Raw genomic sequence first — 23,466 nt, forward strand, 5'->3', positions numbered from 1 at the left:
GTCCACTTCGGCCACCTTGTCAACTTCGTCCACTTCTCCCACTTCGTCCACGTCGTCAACTTCGGGAACTTCTTCCACTTCTTCCACTACTTCTTTGTTCTTCTTGTTCTTCTTATTCTTCTTGTTCTTGTTCTTGTTCTTCTTCTTCTTCCAGTTCGTCAACTTCGTCCATTTCGTCCACTTCGCCCATTTCGTCCAGTTGGTCAGCTTCGTCGACTTCGTCCACTTCATCCACTTCGTCCACTTCGTCCATACCCTCCACTTCTTCCAATTGGTCCACTTCGTCTACTTTGTTCACTTCGTCCACTTCGTCAACTTCGTCCACTTTCTCCACTTCCTCCACTTCGTCCACTTCCTCCAATGCCTCTACGTCCATCACTTCCTCAACTTCGTCAACATCGTCCACTTCCTCCACTTCGTCCACTTCCTCCAATTCCTCAACTTCGTCAACTTCCTCCACTTCCTCCACTTCCTCTCCACTTTGTCCACTTCTTCAACTTCGTCCACTTCGTCCAATTCGTCAACATCGTCCACACCGTCAACTTCGTGCACTTCTTCCACTTCTTGCAGTTCGTCTAGTTCGTCCACTTCGTCCACTTCTTCCACTTCTTCTTCTTGTTCTTCCACTACTTCTTTGTTCTTCTTGTTCTTCTTGTTCTTGTTCTTGTTCTTGTTCTTCTTCCAGTTCGTCAACTTCGTCCATTTCGTCCACTTCGTCCATTTCGTCCAGTTGGTCAGCTTCGTCGACTTCATCCACTTTGTCCACTTCATCCACTTCGTCCACTTCGTCCATACCGTCCACTTCTTCCACTTCGTCCACTTCGTCCACTTCGTCCACTTCGTCTACTTCGTTCACTTCGCCCACTTCGTCAACTTCGTCCACTTTCTCCACTTTCTCCACTTCCTCCAATGCCTCTACGTCCTTCACTTCCTCAACTTCGTCAACATCGTCCACTTCCTCCACTTCGTCCACTTCCTCCAATTCCTCAACTTCGTCAACTTCCTCCACTTCCTCCACTTTCTCCACTTTGTCCACTTCGTCAACTTCGCCCACTTCGTCAACATCGTCCAGGTCGTCAACTCCGTGCACTTCTTCCACTTCTTGCAGTTCGTCTAATTCGTCCACTTCTTCCACTTCTTCTTCTTGTTCTTCCACTACTTCTTTGTTCTTCTTGTTCTTCTTCTTGTTCTTCTTCTTCTTCCAGTTCGTCAACTTCGTCCATTTCGTCCACTTCGTCCACTTCGTCCATTTCCCCGGTTGGTCAGCTTCGTCGACTTCGTCCACTTCATCCACTTCATCCACTTCGTCCTCTTCGTCCACACCGTCCACTTCTTCCACTTCGTCCACTTCGTCCACTTCGTCTACTTCGTTCACTTTGTCCACTTCGTCCACTTCGTCAGCTTCGTCTACTTCGTCAACTTCGTCCACTTCTTCAACTTCTTCCACTTCTTCCACTTCTTCTAGTTCGTACACTTCGTCCACTTTGTCAACTTCGTCCACTTCCTCCACTGCCTCTACTTCCTTCACTTCCTCTACTTCGTCAACTTCGTCCACTTCGTCCGCTTCCTCTAGTTCCTCAACTTCGTCAACTTCGTCCACTTCGTCAACTTCGTCAACTTCTTCCTCTTCGTCCACTTCCTCCACTGCCTCTACTTCCTTCACATCCTCAACTTCGTCAACTTCGTCCACTTCTGCCACTTCGTCCACTTCGTCCACGTCGTCCACATTCTCCAATTCCTCAACTTCGTCCACTTCCTCCACTTCATCAACTTCCTCCACTTCCTCCACTTCGTACACTTCGGCAACTGCATCCATTTCGTCAACTTCCTCTAACTCCTCAACTTCCTCTAACTCCTCAACTTCGTCAACTTCCTCCACTTCCTTCACTGCCTCTTCTTCCTTCACTTCCTCAACTTCGTCAACTTCGTCCACTTCCTCCACGTCGTCCACTCCTTCCAATTCCTCAGCTTCGTCAACTTCGTCCACTTAGTCAACTTCGTCCACTTCCTCTAGTGCATCCACTTCCTTCACTTCCTCAACTTCGTCAACATCGTCCACCTCCTCCACATTGTCCACTTCCTCCAATTCCTCAACTTCGTCAACTTCCTCCATTTGCTCCACTTCGTCCACTTCGTCAACTTTCTCCACTTCGTCAACATCGTCTACTCGTCAACTATGTCAACTTCGTCCACTTCTTCCAATTCTTCCAGTTCGTCTAGTTCATCCACTTCGTCCACTTCTTCCACTTCTTCTTCTTGTTCTTCCAATACGTCTTCTTGTTCTTCATGTTCTTGTTCTTGTTCTTCTTGTTCTTCTTCTTCTTCCAGTTTGTCAACTTTGTCCTTTTCGCCCACTTCGTCCATTTCGTCCATTTCGTCAGCTTCGTCGACTTCGTCCACTTCTCCCACTTCTTCCACTTCTTCTTGTTCTTCTTCCACTTCTTCTTCTTATTCTTCTTCCACTTCTTCTTCTTGTTCATCTTGTTTTGCTTATTCTGCTTCATCCGCTTCTTCCACTTCGTCCACTTCGTCCACTTCGTCCACTTCAACCACTTCATCCACTTCATGCACTTCGTCCACATCGTCCACACCATCCACTTCGTCCACTTCCTCCACTTCCTCCACTTCGTCCACTTCGTCCACACCGTCCACTTCGTCCACTTCGTTGACTTCGTTCACTTCCTCCACTTCCTATACTTTGTCCACTTCGTCAACTTCGTTCACTTCCTCCACTGCCTCTACTTCCTTCACTTCCTCAACTTCCTCCACTTTGTCCACTTCGTCAACTTCCTCCACTTCCTCCACTTCGTCAACATCGTCCACTTCATCAACTTCGTCCACTTCTTCCCCTTCTTCCAGTTCGTCTACTTCGTCCACTTCGTCCAATTCGTCCACTTCTTCTTCTTGTTCTTCCACTACTTCTTCTTGTTCTTTTTGTTCCTCTTCTTGTTGTTGTTGTTCTTCTTCTTATTCCAGTTCGTGAACTTCGTCCTTTCCATCCACTTCGGCCATTTCGTCCTATTCGTCAGCTTCGTCCACTTGTCCCTCTTCTTCCACTTCTTCTTGTTCTTCTTCCACTTCTTCTTCTTATTCTTCTTCCACTTCTTCTTCCACTTCTTCTTCCACTTCTTCTTCTTGTTCTTCTTCTTGTTCATCTTGTTCTGCTTATTCTACTTCTTCCACTTCGTCCACTTCGTCCACTTCGTCAACTTCGTCCACTTCGTCCACGTCGTCCACTTCGTCCACGTCGTCCACTTCGTCCACTTCGTCACTTCGTCAACTTCGTCCACTTCGTCCACTTTGTTGACTTCGTCCACCTCTCCCACTTCAACTTCTTCTTCTTATTCTTCTTCCACTTCTTCTTCTTGTTCAGCTTATTCTGCTTCTTCCACTTCTTCCACTTCGTCCACTACTTCTTCGTGTTCTTAATTTTGTTCTTCTTTTTCTTCTTCTTCCTCTTGTTGTTCTTCTTCTTCTTCCACTTCGTCCACAACGTCCACTTCTTCCACTTCGTCAACTTCTTCCACTTCTTCCAGTTTTTCCAGTTCGTCTTGTTCGTCCACTTCCTCCACTTTTGTAAACTTCGTCCAATTCGTCTACTTGGTCCACTTCTCTCACTTCTACTTCTTCTTATTATTCTTCTTCCACTTCTTCTTCTTGTTCATCTTGTTCTGCTTATTCTGCTTCTTCCAGTTCTTCCACTTCCTCCAATTCGTCCACTTCGTTCACTTCGTCCACTTTGTCCACTTCGTGCACTTTGTCCACATCGTCCAATTCGTCCACTTCGTCCACTTCGTCCACTTCGTCACCTCCGTCCACTTCGTCCACTCCGTCAATTCCGTCCACTACTTCCACTTCTTCCAGTTCAACCTGTTCGTCCACTTCGTCCACTTCGTCTACTTCTCCCACTTCATCCACTTCTTCTAGTTCGTCTAGTTCGTCCACTTCGGCCACCTTGTAAATTTCGTCCACTTCTCCCACTTCGTCCACGTCGTCAACTTCGGGAACTTCTTCCACTTCTTGCAGTTCGTCTAGTTCGTCAACTTCGTCCACTTCTTCCAGTTCTTCTTGTTCTTCCACTACTTCTTTGTTCTTTTTGTTCTTCTTGTTCTTCTTGTTCTTGTTCGTGTTCTTCTTCCTCTTCCAGTTCGTCAACTTCGTCCATTTCGTCCACTTCGCCCATTTCGTCCAGTTGGTCAGCTTCGTCGACTTCGTCCATTTCATCCACTTCGTCCATACCGTCCACTTCTTCCAATTGGTCCACTTCGTCTACTTCGTTCACTTCGTCCACTTCGTCAACTTCGTCCACTTTCTCCACTTCCTCCACTTCGTCCACTTCCTCCAATGCCTCTACGTCCATCACTTCCTCAACTTCGTCAACATCGTCCACTTCCTCCACTTCGTCCACTTCCTCCAATTCCTCAACTTCGTCAACTTCCTCCACTTCCTCCACTTCCTCTCCACTTTGTCCACTTCTTCAACTTCGTCCACTTCGTCCACTTCGTCAACATCGTCCACACTGTCAACTTCGTGCACTTCTTCCACTTCTTGCAGTTCGTCTAGTTCGTCCACTTCTTCCACTTCTTCTTCTTGTTCTTCCACTACTTCTTTGTTCTTCTTGTTCTTCTTGTTCTTGTTCTTGTTCTTGTTCTTCTTCCAATTCGTCAACTTCGTCCATTTCGTCCACTTCGTCCATTTCGTCCAGTTGGTCAGCTTCGTCGACTTCATCCACTTTGTCCACTTAGTCCACTTCGTCCACTTCGTCCATACCGTCCACTTCTTCCACTTTGTCCATTTCGTCCACTTCGTGTACTTCGTTCACTTCGTCCACTTCGTCAACTTCGTCCACTTTCCCCACTTTCTCCACTTCGTCCACTTCCTCCAATGCCTCTACGTCCTTCACTTCCTCAACTTCGTCAACAGCGTCCACTTCCTCCACTTCGTCCACTTCCTCCAATTCCTCAACTTCGTCAACTTCCTCCAGTTCCTCCACTTTGTCCACTTTGTCCACTTCGTCCACTTCGTCAACATCGTCCACGTCGTCAACTTCGTCCACTTCTTCCACTTCTTGCAGTTCGTCTAATTCGTCCACTTCTTCCACTTCTTCTTCTTGTTCTTCCACTACTTCTTTGTTCTTCTTGTTCTTCTTCTTGTTCTTCTTCTTCTTCCAGTTCGTCAACTTCGTCCACTTCGTCCACTTCGTCCATTTCCTCCAGTTGGTCAGCTTCGTCGACTTCGTCCACTTCATCCACTTCGTCCTCTTCGTCCACTTCTTCCACTTCGTCCACTTCGTCCACTTCGTCCACTTCGTCCACTTCGTCCACTTCTTCCACGTCGTCCACTCGCTCCAATTCCTCAGCTTCGTCAACGTCGTCCACGTCCTCCTCTTCGTCCACTTCCTTCAATTCCTCAACTTCCTGCACTTCCTCCACTTGCTCCACTTCGTCCACTTCGTCAACTTTCTCCACTTCGTCAACATCGTCTACTCGTCAACTATGTCAACTTCGTCCACTTCTTCCAATTCTTCCAGTTCGTCTAGTTCATCCACTTCGTCCACTTCTTCCACTTCTTCTTCTGTTTCTTCCACTACTTCTTCTTGTTCTTCATGTTCTTGTTCTTGTTCTTGTTCTTCTTGTTCTTCTTGTTCTTCCAGTTTGTCCACTTTGTCCTTTTCGCCCACTTCGTCCACTTCGTCCATTTCGTCCACTTCGTCAACTTCGTCGACTTCTTCCACTTCTCCCACTTCTTCCACTTCTTGTTCTTCTTCCACTTCTTCTTATTCTTCTTCCACTTCTTCTTCTTGTTCTTCTTCTTGTTCATCTTGTGCTGCTTATTCTGCTTCTTCAACTTCTTCCACTTCGTCCATTTCGTCCACTTCGTCCACTTCATCCACTTCGTCCACTTCCACCACTTCGTCCACTTCATCTAGTTCGTCCGCTTCGTGCACTTCATCCACATCGTCCACACCGTCTACTTCGTCCACTTCGTCCACTTCGTCTACTTCGTTCACTTCATCCACTTTGTCCACTTCGTTAACTTCGTCAACTTCGTCCACTTTGTTCACTTTGCTGACTTCGTTCATTTCCTCCACTTCCTATACTTCGTCCACTTCGTCAACTTCGTCCACTTCCTCCACTTCCTCTACTTCCTTCACTTCTTCAACTTCGTCCACTTCCTCCAGTTCGTCCACTTCGTATACTTCGTCAACTTCATCCACTTCGTCCGCTTCCTCTAGTTCCTCAACTTCGTCAACTTCGTCCACTTCTTCAACTTCGTCAACTTCCTCCACTTCCTTCACTGCCTCTACTTCCTTCACTTCCTCAACTTCGTCAACTTCGTCCACTTCCTCCACGTCGTCCACTCCTTCCAATTCCTCAGCTTCGTCAACTTCGTCCACTTAGTCAACTTCGTCCACTTCCTCCAGTGCATCCACTTCCTTCACTTCCTCAACTTCGTCAACATCGTCCACCTCCTCCACATTGTCCACTTCCTCCAATTCCTCAACTTCGTCAACTTCCTCCACTTCCTCCACTTGCTCCATTTCGTCCACTTCGTCAACTTTCTCCACTTCGTCAACATCGTCTACTCATCAACTATGTCAACTTCATCCACTTCGTCCACTTCTTCCACTTCTTCTTCTTCTTCTTCCACTACTTCTTCTTGTTCTTCATGTTCTTGTTCTTGTTCTTCTTGTTCTTCTTCTTCCAGTTTGTCAACTTTGTCCTTTTCGCCCACTTCGTCCACTTCGTCCATTTCGTCCACTTCGTTAGCTTCGTCGACTTCGTCCACTTCTCCCACTTCTTCCACTTCTTCTTGTTCTTCTTCCACTTCTTCTTCTTATTCTTCTTCCACTTCTTCTTCTTGTTCTTCTTCTTGTTCATCTTGTTTTGCTTATTCTGCTTCATCCGCTTCTTCCACATCGTCCACAACGTCCACTTCGTCCACTTCGTCCACTTCGTCCACTTCGTCCACTTCCTCCACTTCCTCCACTTCCTCCACTTTGTCCACTTCGTCCACACCGTCCACTTCGTCCACTTCGTTGACTTCGTTCACTTCCTCCACTTCCTATACTTTGTCCACTTCGTCAACTTCGTCCACTTCCTCCACTGCCTCTACTTCCTTCACTTCCTCAACTTCCTCCACTTCCTCCACTTTGTCCACTTCGTCAACTTCCTCCACTTCCTCCACTTCGTCAACATCGTCCACTTCATCAACTTCGTCCACTTCTTCCCCTTCTTCCAGTTCGTCTACTTCGTCCACATCGTCCAATTCATCCACTTCTTCTTCTTGTTCTTCCACTACTTCTTCTTGTTCTTTTTGTTCCTCTTCTTGTTGTTGTTGTTCTTCTTCTTATTCCAGTTCGTGAACTTCGTCCTTTCCATCCACTTCGGCCATTTCGTCCACTTCTCCCTCTTCTTCCACTTCTTGTTGTTCTTCTTCCACTTCTTCTTCTTGTTCTTCTTCTTGTTCTGCTTATTCTACTTCTTCCACTTCGTCCACTTCGTCCACTTCGTCCACTTCGTCCACTTCGTCCACTTCGTCCACTTCGTCCACTTTGTCCACTTCGTCCACTTCGTTCACTTCGTGAACTTTGTCCAGTTCGTCCACTTCGTCAACTTAGTCCACTTCGTCCACTTCTTCTACTTCTTCCACATCTTCCACTTCTTCTACTTCGTCCACTTCGTCCACTTCGTCTACTTCTCCCACATCCTCCACTGCCTGTACTTCCTTCACTTTATCAACTTCGTCAACTTCCTCCACTTCCTCCACGTCGTCCACTGCCTCCAATTCCTCAGTTTTGTCAACTTGTCCACTTCGTCAACTTCTTCCACTTCGTCCCTTTCCTCCACTTCGTCCACTTCTTCCACTTCTTCGAGTTCGTCTAGCTCGTCAACTTCTTCCACTTTTTCTTCTTGTTCTTCCACTACTTCTTGTTGTTCTTCTTGTTCTTCTTCTTGTCCTTGTAGTTCTTCTTCTTCTTCTTCCAGTTCTTCAACTTCGTCCATTTCGGCCCTTTCGTCCACTTCGTCCATTTCGTCCAGTTCGTCAGCTTCGTCCACTTCTCCCACTTCTTCCACTTCTTGTTCTTCTTCCACTTCTTCTTCTTATTGTTCTTCGACTTCTTCTTCCTGTTCATCTTCTTGTTCATCTTGTTCTGCTTATTCTGCTTCTTCCACTTCTTCCTCATCGTCCACTTCATCCACTTCGACCACTTTGTCCACTACATCCACTACTTCCACTTCTTCCAGTTTGTCCACTTCGTCCACTTTGTCAACTTCGTCCACTGCCTCTACTTTCTTCACTTCCTCAACTTCAGCAACTTTCGTCCACTTCCTCCACGTCGTCCACTGCCTCCAATTCCTCAGCTTCGTCAGCTTCGTCCACTTTGTCCACTTCCTCCACTTCGCCCACTTCCTCCACTGCCTCTACTTCCTTCACTTCCTTAACTTCGTCAACATCCTCCACTTCCTCCACATCGTCAGCTTCCTCCAATTCCTCAACTTCGTCAACTTCCTCCACTTCTTCCACTTCTTCTTGTTCTTCTTCCACTTCTTCTTCTTTTTCTTCTTCCACTTCTTCTTCTTTTTCTTCTTCTTGTTCATCTTGTTCTGCTTCTTCTGCTTGTTCCACTTCTTCCACTTCGTCCACTTCATCCACTTCGTCCACTTTTCCATTTCATCCACTTCGCCCACTTCGTGCACTTCGTCCACATCGTTCACATCGTCATCTTCGTCCACTTGGTCAAGTTCGTCCACTTCGTCCACTTCATCTACTTCGTTCACTTCGTACGCTTTGTCCACGTCGTCCACTTCGTCCACTGCCTCTACTTCCTTCACTTCCTCAACTTCGTCAACTTCGTCCACTTCATACACGTCGTCCCCTGCCTCCAACTCCTCAGCTTCGTCAACTTCGTCCACTTCCTCCACTGCCTCTTCTTCCTTCACTTCCTCAACTTCGTCAACATCGTCCACTTCCTCCACATCGTCCACTTCTTCCAATTCCTCAACTTCGTCAACTTCCTCCACTTCGTCCACTTCGTCCACTTCGTCAACTTCCTCAACTTCGTCCACTTCGTCAACTTCGTCCACTTCTTCCAGTTCTTCCACTTCGCCCAATTCGTCCACTTCTTCCACTTCTTCTTCTTGTTCTTCCACTACTTCTTCTTGTTCTTCTTGTTCTTCTTCTTGTTGTTGTTCTTCTTCTTCTTATTCCAGTTCGTCAACTTCGTCCTTTTCGTCCACTTTGTCCATTTCCTCCACTTCGTCAGCTTCGTCGACTTCGTCCACTTCTCCCACTTCTTCCACTTCTTCTTGTTCTTCTTCCACTTCTTCTTCTTATTCTTCTTCGACTTCTTCTTGTAGTTTTTCGTCTTGTTCATCTTGTTCTGCTTATTCTGCGTCTTCCACTTCTTCCACTTCGTCCACTTCATCCACTTCGTTCACTTCGTCCACTTCATCCATATCCTCCACACCGTCCACTTCGTCAACTTCGTCCACTTCGTCCACTTTGCCACTTCGTCCACTTCCTCAACTTCGTCCACTTCCTCAACTTCGTCCACTTCTTCTACTTTTTCCACTTCTTCCACTTCTTCCAGTTCGTCCACTTCGTGCACTTTGTCAGCTTCGTCCACTTCCTCCACTGCCTCTACTTCCTTCACTTCCTCAACTTCCTCAACTTCGTCCACTACCTCCACGTCATGCACTCCCTCCAATTCCTCAGCTTCGCCAACTTCGTCCACTTCGTCAACTTTGTCCACTTCCTCCACTTCCTCCACTGCCTCTACTTCCTTCACTTCCTTAACTTCGTCAACATCGTCCACTTCCTCCACATCGTCAGCTTCCTCCAATTCCTCAACTTCGTCAACTTCCTCCACTTTGTCCACTTCATCCACATGCTCCATTTCGTCAACATCGTTCACTTCTTCCCCTTCTTCCAGTTCGTCTAGTTCGTCCACTTCGTCCACTTCTTCTTCTTGTTCTTCCACTACTTCTTCTTGTTCTTCTTGTTCTTCTTGTTCTTCTTGTTCCTCTTCTTGTTGTTCTTTTTCTTCTTCTTATTCCAGTTCGTCAACTTCGTCCTTTTCGTCAGCTTCGTCAACTTTGTCCACTTCTCCCACTTCTTCCCCTTCTTCTTGTTCTTCTTCCACGTCTTCTTCTTATTCTTCTTCCAATTCTTCTTCTTGTTCATCTTGTTCTGCTTATTCTGCTTCTTCCACTTCTTCCACTTCGTCCACTTCATCAACTTCGTCAACTTCGTCCACTTCATCTACTTCGTTCACTTCGTCCACTTTGTCCACTTCGTCAACTTCGTCCACTTCGTCAACTTCGTCCACGTCGTCAACTTCGTCCACTTCGTCAACTTTGTCCACTTCGTCAACTTTTTCCACTTCATCCACTTTGTCCACTTCTTCCACTTCTACCACTTCTTCCAGTTCGTCCACTTCGTCCACTTTGTCTACTTCGTCCACTTCTTGCACTACCTCTACTTCCTTCACTTCCTCAACTTCGTCAACATGGTCCACTTCCTCCAATTCCTCAACTTCGTCAACTTCTCCACTTTGTCCACTTCGTCAACTTCCTCCACTTCTTCCACTTCGTCCACTTCGTCAACATCGTCCACTTCGTCAACTTCTTCCACTACTTCTTCTTGTTCTTCTTGTTCTTCTTCTTCTTGTTTTTTGTTTTCATCTTCTTCTAGTTCGTAAACTTCGTCCATTTCGTCTCTTTCGTCCACTTTATCCATTTCGTTCACTTCGTCAGCTTCTTCGACTTTGTCAACTTCTCCCACTTCTTCCACTTCTTGTTCTTCTTCCACTTCTTCTTCTTATTCTTCTTCCAATTCTTCTTCTTGTTCTTCTTCTTGTTCATCTTGTTCTGCTTATTCTGCTTCTTCCACTTCTTCCACATCGTCAACTTCATCCACTTCATCCACTTCCTCAACTTCGTCAACATCGTTCACTTCCTCCACATCGTCCACTTCCTCCAATTCCTCAACTTCGTCAACTTCCTCCACTTCCTCAACTTCCTCCACCTCGTCCACTTCGTCAACATCGTCCACTTCGTCAACTTCGTCCACTTCTTCCAGTTCGTCTAGTTCGTCCACTTCGTCCACTTCTTCCACTTCTTCTTCTTGTTCTTCCACTACTACTTCTTGTTCTTCTCGTCCTTGTTCTTCATCTTCTTCTTCTTCTAGTTCATAAACTTCGTCCATTTCGTCCCTTTCGTCCACTTTGTCCATTTCGTTCACTTCGTCAGCTTCGTCGACTTCGTCCACTTCTCCCACTTCTTCCACCTTTTTTTCTTCTTCAACTTCGTATTCTTCTTCCACTTCTTCTTCTTTTTCTTCTTCTTGTTCATCTTGTGCTGCTTATTCTGCTTGTTCCACTTCTTCCACTTCGTCCACTTCATCCACTTCGTCCACTTTGTCCGCTTCATCCACTTCGTCAACTTCGTGCACTTTGTCCACATCGTCCACACCGTCATCTTCGTCCACTTCGTCCACTTCGTCAACTTCGTCCACTTCGTCAACTTCGTCCACTTCGTCTACTTCGTTCACTTCGTCCGCTTTGTCCACTTCGTCCACTTCGTCAACTTCGTCCACTTCGTCCACTTCTTCTACTTCTTCCACTTCTTCTACTTCTTCCAGTTCGTCCACTTGGTCCACTTTGTCAACTTCATCCACTTCCTCCACTGCCTCTACTTTCTTCACTTCCTGAACTTCGTCAACTTCGTCCACTTCCTACACGTCGTCCACTGCCTCCAATTCCTCAACTTCGTCAAGTTCGTCCACTTCCTCCACTGCCTCTTCTTCCTTTAGTTCCTCAACTTCGTCAACATCGTCCACTTCCTCCACATCGTCTACTGCCACCAATTCCTCAAGTTCGTCAACTTCCTCCACTTCCTCCACTTCGTCAACTTCCTCCACTTCGTCCACTTCTTCCACTTCTTCCACTTCGTCCAATTCGTCCACTTCTTCCACTTCTTCTTCTTGTTCTTCCAGTACTTCTTCTTGTTCTTCTTCTTCTTGTTGTTGTTCTTCTTCTTCTTATTCTAGTTCGTCCACTTCTCCCACTTCTTCCACTTCTTCTTGTTCTTCTTCCACTTCTTTTTTTCTTGTTCTTCTTCTTGTTCATCTTGTTCTGCTTATTCTGCTTCTTCCACTTCTTCTACTTCGTCCACTTCGTCCACTTCATCCGCTTCGTTCACTTCGTCCACTTCATCCACTTCGTCCACATCGTCCACACCGTCCACTTCGTCAACTTCGTCCACTTCGTCTACTTCGTTCAGTTCGTCAACTTTGTCCACATAGTCCACTTCGTCAACTTCGTCCACTTCATCAACTTCGTCCACTTCTACTTTTTCCACTTCTTCCACTTCTTCCAGTTCGTCCACTTTGTCAACTTCGTCCACTTCCTTGACTGCCTCTACTTCCTTCACTTCCTCAACTTCGTCAACTTCGTCAACTTTCTTCACGTCGTCCACTTCCTCCACTGCCTCTACTTCCTTCACTTCCTCTACTTCGTCAACTTCGTCCACTTCGTCCGCTTCCTCTAGTTCCTCAACTTCGTCAACTTCGTCCACTTCGTCAACTTCTTCCTCTTCGTCCACTTCCTCCACTGCCTCTACTTCCTTCACATCCTCAACTTCGTCAACTTCGTCCACTTCTGCCACTTCGTCCACTTCGTCCACGTCGTCCACATTCTCCAATTCCTCAACTTCGTCCACTTCCTCCACTTCATCAACTTCCTCCACTTCCTCCACTTCGTACACTTCGGCAACTGCATCCATTTCGTCAACTTCCTCTAACTCCTCAACTTCCTCTAACTCCTCAACTTCGTCAACTTCCTCCACTTCCTTCACTGCCTCTTCTTCCTTCACTTCCTCAACTTCGTCAACTTCGTCCACTTCCTCCACGTCGTCCACTCCTTCCAATTCCTCAGCTTCGTCAACTTCGTCCACTTAGTCAACTTCGTCCACTTCCTCTAGTGCATCCACTTCCTTCACTTCCTCAACTTCGTCAACATCGTCCACCTCCTCCACATTGTCCACTTCCTCCAATTCCTCAACTTCGTCAACTTCCTCCATTTGCTCCACTTCGTCCACTTCGTCAACTTTCTCCACTTCGTCAACATCGTCTACTCGTCAACTATGTCAACTTCGTCCACTTCTTCCAATTCTTCCAGTTCGTCTAGTTCATCCACTTCGTCCACTTCTTCCACTTCTTCTTCTTGTTCTTCCAATACGTCTTCTTGTTCTTCATGTTCTTGTTCTTGTTCTTCTTGTTCTTCTTCTTCTTCCAGTTTGTCAACTTTGTCCTTTTCGCCCACTTCGTCCATTTCGTCCATTTCGTCAGCTTCGTCGACTTCGTCCACTTCTCCCACTTCTTCCACTTCTTCTTGTTCTTCTTCCACTTCTTCTTCTTATTCTTCTTCCACTTCTTCTTCTTGTTCATCTTGTTTTGCTTATTCTGCTTCATCCGCTTCTTCCACTTCGTCCACTTCGTCCACTTCGTCCACTTCAACCACTTCATCCACTTCATGCACTTCGTCCACATCGTCCACACCATCCACTTCGTCCACTTCCTCCACTTCCTCCACTTCGTCCACTTCGTCCACACCGTCCACTTCGTCCACTTCGTTGACTTCGTTCACTTCCTCCACTTCCTATACTTTGTCCACTTCGTCAACTTCGTTCACTTCCTCCACTGCCTCTACTTCCTTCACTTCCTCAACTTCCTCCACTTTGTCCACTTCGTCAACTTCCTCCACTTCCTCCACTTCGTCAACATCGTCCACTTCATCAACTTCGTCCACTTCTTCCCCTTCTTCCAGTTCGTCTACTTCGTCCACTTCGTCCAATTCGTCCACTTCTTCTTCTTGTTCTTCCACTACTTCTTCTTGTTCTTTTTGTTCCTCTTCTTGTTGTTGTTGTTCTTCTTCTTATTCCAGTTCGTGAACTTCGTCCTTTCCATCCACTTCGGCCATTTCGTCCTATTCGTCAGCTTCGTCCACTTGTCCCTCTTCTTCCACTTCCTCTTGTTCTTCTTCCACTTCTTCTTCTTATTCTTCTTCCACTTCTTCTTCCACTTCTTCTTCCACTTCTTCTTCTTGTTCTTCTTCTTGTTCATCTTGTTCTGCTTATTCTACTTCTTCCACTTCGTCCACTTCGTCCACTTCGTCAACTTCGTCCACTTCGTCCACGTCGTCCACTTCGTCCACGTCGTCCACTTCGTCCACTTCGTCACTTCGTCAACTTCGTCCACTTCGTCCACTTTGTTGACTTCGTCCACCTCTCCCACTTCAACTTCTTCTTCTTATTCTTCTTCCACTTCTTCTTCTTGTTCAGCTTATTCTGCTTCTTCCACTTCTTCCACTTCGTCCACTACTTCTTCGTGTTCTTAATTTTGTTCTTCTTTTTCTTCTTCTTCCTCTTGTTGTTCTTCTTCTTCTTCCACTTCGTCCACAACGTCCACTTCTTCCACTTCGTCAACTTCTTCCACTTCTTCCAGTTTTTCCAGTTCGTCTTGTTCGTCCACTTCCTCCACTTTTGTAAACTTCGTCCAATTCGTCTACTTGGTCCACTTCTCTCACTTCTACTTCTTCTTATTATTCTTCTTCCACTTCTTCTTCTTGTTCATCTTGTTCTGCTTATTCTGCTTCTTCCAGTTCTTCCACTTCCTCCAATTCGTCCACTTCGTTCACTTCGTCCACTTTGTCCACTTCGTGCACTTTGTCCACATCGTCCAATTCGTCCACTTCGTCCACTTCGTCCACTTCGTCACCTCCGTCCACTTCGTCCACTCCGTCAATTCCGTCCACTACTTCCACTTCTTCCAGTTCAACCTGTTCGTCCACTTCGTCCACTTCGTCTACTTCTCCCACTTCATCCACTTCTTCTAGTTCGTCTAGTTCGTCCACTTCGGCCACCTTGTAAATTTCGTCCACTTCTCCCACTTCGTCCACGTCGTCAACTTCGGGAACTTCTTCCACTTCTTGCAGTTCGTCTAGTTCGTCAACTTCGTCCACTTCTTCCAGTTCTTCTTGTTCTTCCACTACTTCTTTGTTCTTTTTGTTCTTCTTGTTCTTCTTGTTCTTGTTCGTGTTCTTCTTCCTCTTCCAGTTCGTCAACTTCGTCCATTTCGTCCACTTCGCCCATTTCGTCCAGTTGGTCAGCTTCGTCGACTTCGTCCATTTCATCCACTTCGTCCATACCGTCCACTTCTTCCAATTGGTCCACTTCGTCTACTTCGTTCACTTCGTCCACTTCGTCAACTTCGTCCACTTTCTCCACTTCCTCCACTTCGTCCACTTCCTCCAATGCCTCTACGTCCATCACTTCCTCAACTTCGTCAACATCGTCCACTTCCTCCACTTCGTCCACTTCCTCCAATTCCTCAACTTCGTCAACTTCCTCCACTTCCTCCACTTCCTCTCCACTTTGTCCACTTATTCAACTTCGTCCACTTCGTCCACTTCGTCAACATCGTCCACACTGTCAACTTCGTGCACTTCTTCCACTTCTTGCAGTTCGTCTAGTTCGTCCACTTCTTCCACTTCTTCTTCTTGTTCTTCCACTACTTCTTTGTTCTTCTTGTTCTTCTTGTTCTTGTTCTTGTTCTTGTTCTTCTTCCAATTCGTCAACTTCGTCCATTTCGTCCACTTCGTCCATTTCGTCCAGTTGGTCAGCTTCGTCGACTTCATCCACTTTGTCCACTTAGTCCACTTCGTCCACTTCGTCCATACCGTCCACTTCTTCCACTTTGTCCATTTCGTCCACTTCGTGTACTTCGTTCACTTCGTCCACTTTGTCAACTTCGTCCACTTTCCCCACTTTCTCCACTTCGTCCACTTCCTCCAATGCCTCTATGTCCTTCACTTCCTCAACTTCGTCAACAGCGTCCACTTCCTCCACTTCGTCCACTTCCTCCAATTCCTCAACTTCGTCAACTTCCTCCAGTTCCTCCACTTTCTCCACTTTGTCCACTTCGTCCACTTCGTCAACATCGTCCACGTCGTCAACTTCGTCCACTTCTTCCACTTCTTGCAGTTCGTCTAATTCGTCCACTTCTTCCACTTCTTCTTCTTGTTCTTCCACTACTTCTTTGTTCTTCTTGTTCTTCTTCTTGTTCTTCTTCTTCTTCCAGTTCGTCAACTTCGTCCACTTCGTCCACTTCGTCCATTTCCTCCAGTTGGTCAGCTTCGTCGACTTCGTCCACTTCATCCACTTCGTCCTCTTCGTCCACTTCTTCCACTTCGTCCACTTCGTCCACTTCGTCCACTTCGTCCACTTCGTCCACTTCGTCCACTTCTTCCACGTCGTCCACTCGCTCCAATTCCTCAGCTTCGTCAACGTCGTCCACGTCCTCCTCTTCGTCCACTTCCTTCAATTCCTCAACTTCCTGCACTTCCTCCACTTGCTCCACTTCGTCCACTTCGTCAACTTTCTCCACTTCGTCAACATCGTCTACTCGTCAACTATGTCAACTTCGTCCACTTCTTCCAATTCTTCCAGTTCGTCTAGTTCATCCACTTCGTCCACTTCTTCCACTTCTTCTTCTGTTTCTTCCACTACTTCTTCTTGTTCTTCATGTTCTTGTTCTTGTTCTTGTTTTTCTTGTTCTTCTTGTTCTTCCAGTTTGTCCACTTTGTCCTTTTCGCCCACTTCGTCCACTTCGTCCATTTCGTCCACTTCGTCAACTTCGTCGACTTCTTCCACTTCTCCCACTTCTTCCACTTCTTGTTCTTCTTCCACTTCTTCTTATTCTTCTTCCACTTCTTCTTCTTGTTCTTCTTCTTGTTCATCTTGTGCTGCTTATTCTGCTTCTTCAACTTCTTCCACTTCGTCCATTTCGTCCACTTCGTCCACTTCATCCACTTCGTCCACTTCCACCACTTCGTCCACTTCATCTAGTTCGTCCGCTTCGTGCACTTCATCCACATCGTCCACACCGTCTACTTCGTCCACTTCGTCCACTTCGTCTACTTCGTTCACTTCATCCACTTTGTCCACTTCGTTAACTTCGTCAACTTCGTCCACTTTGTTCACTTTGCTGACTTCGTTCATTTCCTCCACTTCCTATACTTCGTCCACTTCGTCAACTTCGTCCACTTCCTCCACTTCCTCTACTTCCTTCACTTCTTCAACTTCGTCCACTTCCTCCAGTTCGTCCACTTCGTATACTTCGTCAACTTCATCCACTTCGTCCGCTTCCTCTAGTTCCTCAACTTCGTCAACTTCGTCCACTTCTTCAACTTCGTCAACTTCGTCAACTTCCTCCACTTCCTTCACTGCCTCTACTTCCTTCACTTCCTCAACTTCGTCAACTTCGTCCACTTCCTCCACGTCGTCCACTCCTTCCAATTCCTCAGCTTCGTCAACTTCGTCCACTTAGTCAACTTCGTCCACTTCCTCCAGTGCATCCACTTCCTTCACTTCCTCAACTTCGTCAACATCGTCCACCTCCTCCACATTGTCCACTTCCTCCAATTCCTCAACTTCGTCAACTTCCTCCACTTCCTCCACTTGCTCCATTTCGTCCACTTCGTCAACTTTCTCCACTTCGTCAACATCGTCTACTCATCAACTATGTCAACTTCATCCACTTCGTCCACTTCTTCCACTTCTTCTTCTTCTTCTTCCACTACTTCTTCTTGTTCTTCATGTTCTTGTTCTTGTTCTTCTTGTTCTTCTTCTTCCAGTTTGTCAACTTTGTCCTTTTCGCCCACTTCGTCCACTTCGTCCATTTCGTCCACTTCGTTAGCTTCGTCGACTTCGTCCACTTCTCCCACTTCTTCCACTTCTTCTTGTTCTTCTTCCACTTCTTCTTCTTATTCTTCTTCCACTTCTTCTTCTTGTTCATCTTGTTTTGCTTATTCTGCTTCATCCGCTTCTTCCACATCGTCCACAACGTCCACTTCGTCCACTTCGTCCACTTCGTCCACTTCGTCCACTTCGTCCACTTCCTCCACTTCCTCCACTTTGTCCACTTCGTCCACACCGTCCACTTCGTCCACTTCGTTGACTTCGTTCACTTCCTCCACTTCCTATACTTTGTCCACTTCGTCAACTTCGTCCACTTCCTCCACTGCCTCTACTTCCTTCACTTCCTCAACTTCCTCCACTTCCTCCACTTTGTCCACTTCGTCAACTTCCTCCACTTCCTCCACTTCGTCAACATCGTCCACTTCATCAACTTCGTCCACTTCTTCCCCTTCTTCCAGTTCGTCTACTTCGTCCACATCGTCCAATTCATCCACTTCTTCTTCTTGTTCTTCCACTACTTCTTCTTGTTCTTTTTGTTCCTCTTCTTGTTGTTGTTGTTCTTCTTCTTATTCCAGTTCGTGAACTTCGTCCTTTCCATCCACTTCGGCCATTTCGTCCACTTCTCCCTCTTCTTCCACTTCTTGTTGTTCTTCTTCCACTTCTTCTTCCACTTCTTCTTCTTGTTCTTCTTCTTGTTCTGCTTATTCTACTTCTTCCACTTCGTCCACTTCGTCCACTTCGTCCACTTCGTCCACTTCGTCCACTTCGTCCACTTCGTCCACTTCGTTCACTTCGTGAACTTTGTCCAGTTCGTCCACTTCGTCAACTTAGTCCACTTCGTCCACTTCTTCTACTTCTTCCACATCTTCCACTTCTTCTACTTCGTCCACTTCGTCCACTTCGTCTACTTCTCCCACATCCTCCACTGCCTGTACTTCCTTCACTTTATCAACTTCGTCAACTTCCTCCACTTCCTCCACGTCGTCCACTGCCTCCAATTCCTCAGTTTTGTCAACTTGTCCACTTCGTCAACTTCTTCCACTTCGTCCCTTTCCTCCACTTCGTCCACTTCTTCCACTTCTTCGAGTTCGTCTAGCTCGTCAACTTCTTCCAATTTTTCTTCTTGTTCTTCCACTACTTCTTGTTGTTCTTCTTGTTCTTCTTCTTGTCCTTGTAGTTCTTCTTCTTCTTCTTCCAGTTCTTCAACTTCGTCCATTTCGGCCCTTTCGTCCACTTCGTCCATTTCGTCCAGTTCGTCAGCTTCGTCCACTTCTCCCACTTCTTCCACTTCTTGTTCTTCTTCCACTTCTTCTTCTTATTGTTCTTCGACTTCTTCTTCCTGTTCATCTTCTTGTTCATCTTGTTCTGCTTATTCTGCTTCTTCCACTTCTTCCTCATCGTCCACTTCATCCACTTCGACCACTTTGTCCACTACATCCACTACTTCCACTTCTTCCAGTTTGTCCACTTCGTCCACTTTGTCAACTTCGTCCACTGCCTCTACTTTCTTCACTTCCTCAACTTCAGCAACTTCGTCCACTTCCTCCACGTCGTCCACTGCCTCCAATTCCTCAGCTTCGTCAGCTTCGTCCACTTTGTCCACTTCCTCCACTTCGCCCACTTCCTCCACTGCCTCTACTTCCTTCACTTCCTTAACTTCGTCAACATCCTCCACTTCCTCCACATCGTCAGCTTCCTCCAATTCCTCAACTTCGTCAACTTCCTCCACTTCTTCCACTTCTTCTTGTTCTTCTTCCACTTCTTCTTCTTTTTCTTCTTCCACTTCTTCTTCTTTTTCTTCTTCTTGTTCATCTTGTTCTGCTTCTTCTGCTTGTTCCACTTCTTCCACTTCGTCCACTTCATCCACTTCGTCCACTTTTCCATTTCATCCACTTCGCCCACTTCGTGCACTTCGTCCACATCGTTCACATCGTCATCTTCGTCCACTTGGTCAAGTTCGTCCACTTCGTCCACTTCATCTACTTCGTTCACTTCGTACGCTTTGTCCACGTCGTCCACTTCGTCCACTGCCTCTACTTCCTTCACTTCCTCAACTTCGTCAACTTCGTCCACTTCATACACGTCGTCCCCTGCCTCCAACTCCTCAGCTTCGTCAACTTCGTCCACTTCCTCCACTGCCTCTTCTTCCTTCACTTCCTCAACTTCGTCAACATCGTCCACTTCCTCCACATCGTCCACTTCTTCCAATTCCTCAACTTCGTCAACTTCCTCCACTTCGTCCACTTCGTCCACTTCGTCAACTTCCTCAACTTCGTCCACTTCGTCAACTTCGTCCACTTCTTCCAGTTCTTCCACTTCGCCCAATTCGTCCACTTCTTCCACTTCTTCTTCTTGTTCTTCCACTACTTCTTCTTGTTCTTCTTGTTCTTCTTCTTGTTGTTGTTCTTCTTCTTCTTATTCCAGTTCGTCAACTTCGTCCTTTTCGTCCACTTCGTCCATTTCCTCCACTTCGTCAGCTTCGTCGACTTCGTCCACTTCTCCCACTTCTTCCACTTCTTCTTGTTCTTCTTCCACTTCTTCTTCTTATTCTTCTTCGACTTCTTCTTGTAGTTTTTCGTCTTGTTCATCTTGTTCTGCTTATTCTGCGTCTTCCACTTCTTCCACTTCGTCCACTTCATCCACTTCGTTCACTTCGTCCACTTCATCCCTATCCTCCACACCGTCCACTTCGTCAACTTCGTCCACTTCGTCCACTTTGCCACTTCGTCCACTTCGTCAACTTCGTCCACTTCCTCAACTTCGTCCACTTCTTCTACTTTTTCCACTTCTTCCACTTCTTCCAGTTCGTCCACTTCGTGCACTTTGTCAGCTTCGTCCACTTCCTCCACTGCCTCTACTTCCTTCACTTCCTCAACTTCCTCAACTTCGTCCACTACCTCCACGTCATGCACTCCCTCCAATTCCTCAGCTTCGCCAACTTCGTCCACTTCGTCAACTTTGTCCACTTCCTCCACTTCCTCCACTGCCTCTACTTCCTTCACTTCCTTAACTTCGTCAACATCGTCCACTTCCTCCACATCGTCAGCTTCCTCCAATTCCTCAACTTCGTCAACTTCCTCCACTTTGTCCACTTCATCCACATGCTCCATTTCGTCAACATCGTTCACTTCTTCCCCTTCTTCCAGTTCGTCTAGTTCGTCCACTTCGTCCACTTCTTCTTCTTGTTCTTCCACTACTTCTTCTTGTTCTTCTTGTTCTTCTTGTTCTTCTTGTTCCTCTTCTTGTTGTTCTTTTTCTTCTTCTTATTCCAGTTCGTCAACTTCGTCCTTTTCGTCAGCTTCGTCAACTTTGTCCACTTCTCCCACTTCTTCCCCTTCTTCTTGTTCTTCTTCCACGTCTTCTTCTTATTCTTCTTCCAATTCTTCTTCTTGTTCATCTTGTTCTGCTTATTCTGCTTCTTCCACTTCTTCCACTTCGTCCACTTCATCAACTTCGTCAACTTCGTCCACTTCATCTACTTCGTTCACTTCGTCCACTTTGTCCACTTCGTCAACTTCGTCCACTTCGTCAACTTCGTCCACGTCGTCAACTTCGTCCACTTCGTCAACTTTGTCCACTTCGTCAACTTTTTCCACTTCATCCACTTTGTCCACTTCTTCCACTTCTACCACTTCTTCCAGTTCGTCCACTTCGTCCACTTTGTCTACTTCGTCCACTTCTTGCACTACCTCTACTTCCTTCACTTCCTCAACTTCGTCAACATGGTCCACTTCCTCCAATTCCTCAACTTCGTCAACTTCTCCACTTTGTCCACTTCGTCAACTTCCTCCACTTCTTCCACTTCGTCCACTTCGTCAACATCGTCCACTTCGTCAACTTCTTCCACTACTTCTTCTTGTTCTTCTTGTTCTTCTTCTTCTTGTTTTTTGTTTTCATCTTCTTCTAGTTCGTAAACTTCGTCCATTTCGTCTCTTTCGTCCACTTTATCCATTTCGTTCACTTCGTCAGCTTCTTCGACTTTGTCAACTTCTCCCACTTCTTCCACTTCTTGTTCTTCTTCCACTTCTTCTTCTTATTCTTCTTCCAATTCTTCTTCTTGTTCTTCTTCTTGTTCATCTTGTTCTGCTTATTCTGCTTCTTCCACTTCTTCCACATCGTCAACTTCATCCACTTCATCCACTTCCTCAACTTCGTCAACATCGTTCACTTCCTCCACATCGTCCACTTCCTCCAATTCCTCAACTTCGTCAACTTCCTCCACTTCCTCAACTTCCTCCACCTCGTCCACTTCGTCAACATCGTCCACTTCGTCAACTTCGTCCACTTCTTCCAGTTCGTCTAGTTCGTCCACTTCGTCCACTTCTTCCACTTCTTCTTCTTGTTCTTCCACTACTACTTCTTGTTCTTCTCGTCCTTGTTCTTCATCTTCTTCTTCTTCTAGTTCATAAACTTCGTCCATTTCGTCCCTTTCGTCCACTTTGTCCATTTCGTTCACTTCGTCAGCTTCGTCGACTTCGTCCACTTCTCCCACTTCTTCCACCTTTTTTTCTTCTTCAACTTCGTATTCTTCTTCCACTTCTTCTTCTTTTTCTTCTTCTTGTTCATCTTGTGCTGCTTATTCTGCTTGTTCCACTTCTTCCACTTCGTCCACTTCATCCACTTCGTCCACTTTGTCCGCTTCATCCACTTCGTCAACTTCGTGCACTTCGTCCACATCGTCCACACCGTCATCTTCGTCCACTTCGTCCACTTCGTCAACTTCGTCCACTTCGTCAACTTCGTCCACTTCGTCTACTTCGTTCACTTCGTCCGCTTTGTCCACTTCGTCCACTTCGTCAACTTCGTCCACTTCGTCCACTTCTTCTACTTCTTCCACTTCTTCTACTTCTTCCAGTTCGTCCACTTGGTCCACTTTGTCAACTTCATCCACTTCCTCCACTGCCTCTACTTTCTTCACTTCCTGAACTTCGTCAACTTCGTCCACTTCCTACACGTCGTCCACTGCCTCCAATTCCTCAACTTCGTCAACTTCGTCCACTTCCTCCACTGCCTCTTCTTCCTTTAGTTCCTCAACTTCGTCAACATCGTCCACTTCCTCCACATCGTCTACTGCCACCAATTCCTCAAGTTCGTCAACTTCCTCCACTTCCTCCACTTCCTCCACTTCGTCAACTTCCTCCACTTCGTCCACTTCTTCCACTTCTTCCACTTCGTCCAATTCGTCCACTTCTTCCACTTCTTCTTCTTGTTCTTCCAGTACTTCTTCTTGTTCTTCTTCTTCTTGTTGTTGTTCTTCTTCTTCTTATTCTAGTTCGTCCACTTCTCCCACTTCTTCCACTTCTTCTTGTTCTTCTTCCACTTCTTTTTTTCTTGTTCTTCTTCTTGTTCATCTTGTTCTGCTTATTCTGCTTCTTCCACTTCTTCTACTTCGTCCACTTCGTCCACTTCATCCGCTTCGTTCACTTCGTCCACTTCATCCACTTCGTCCACATCGTCCACACCGTCCACTTCGTCAACTTCGTCCACTTCGTCTACTTCGTTCAGTTCGTCCACTTTGTCCACATAGTCCACTTCGTCAACTTCGTCCACTTCATCAACTTCGTCCACTTCTACTTTTTCCACTTCTTCCACTTCTTCCAGTTCGTCCACTTTGTCAACTTCGTCCACTTCCTTGACTGCCTCTACTTCCTTCACTTCCTCAACTTCGTCAACTTCGTCAACTTTCTTCACGTCGTTCACTGCC

Source organism: Vigna umbellata, chromosome 9 (assembly GCF_029865625.1).
Source record: "Vigna umbellata cultivar VRB3 chromosome 9, Vumbellata_1.0, whole genome shotgun sequence".
NCBI lineage: Eukaryota > Viridiplantae > Streptophyta > Magnoliopsida > Fabales > Fabaceae > Vigna > Vigna umbellata.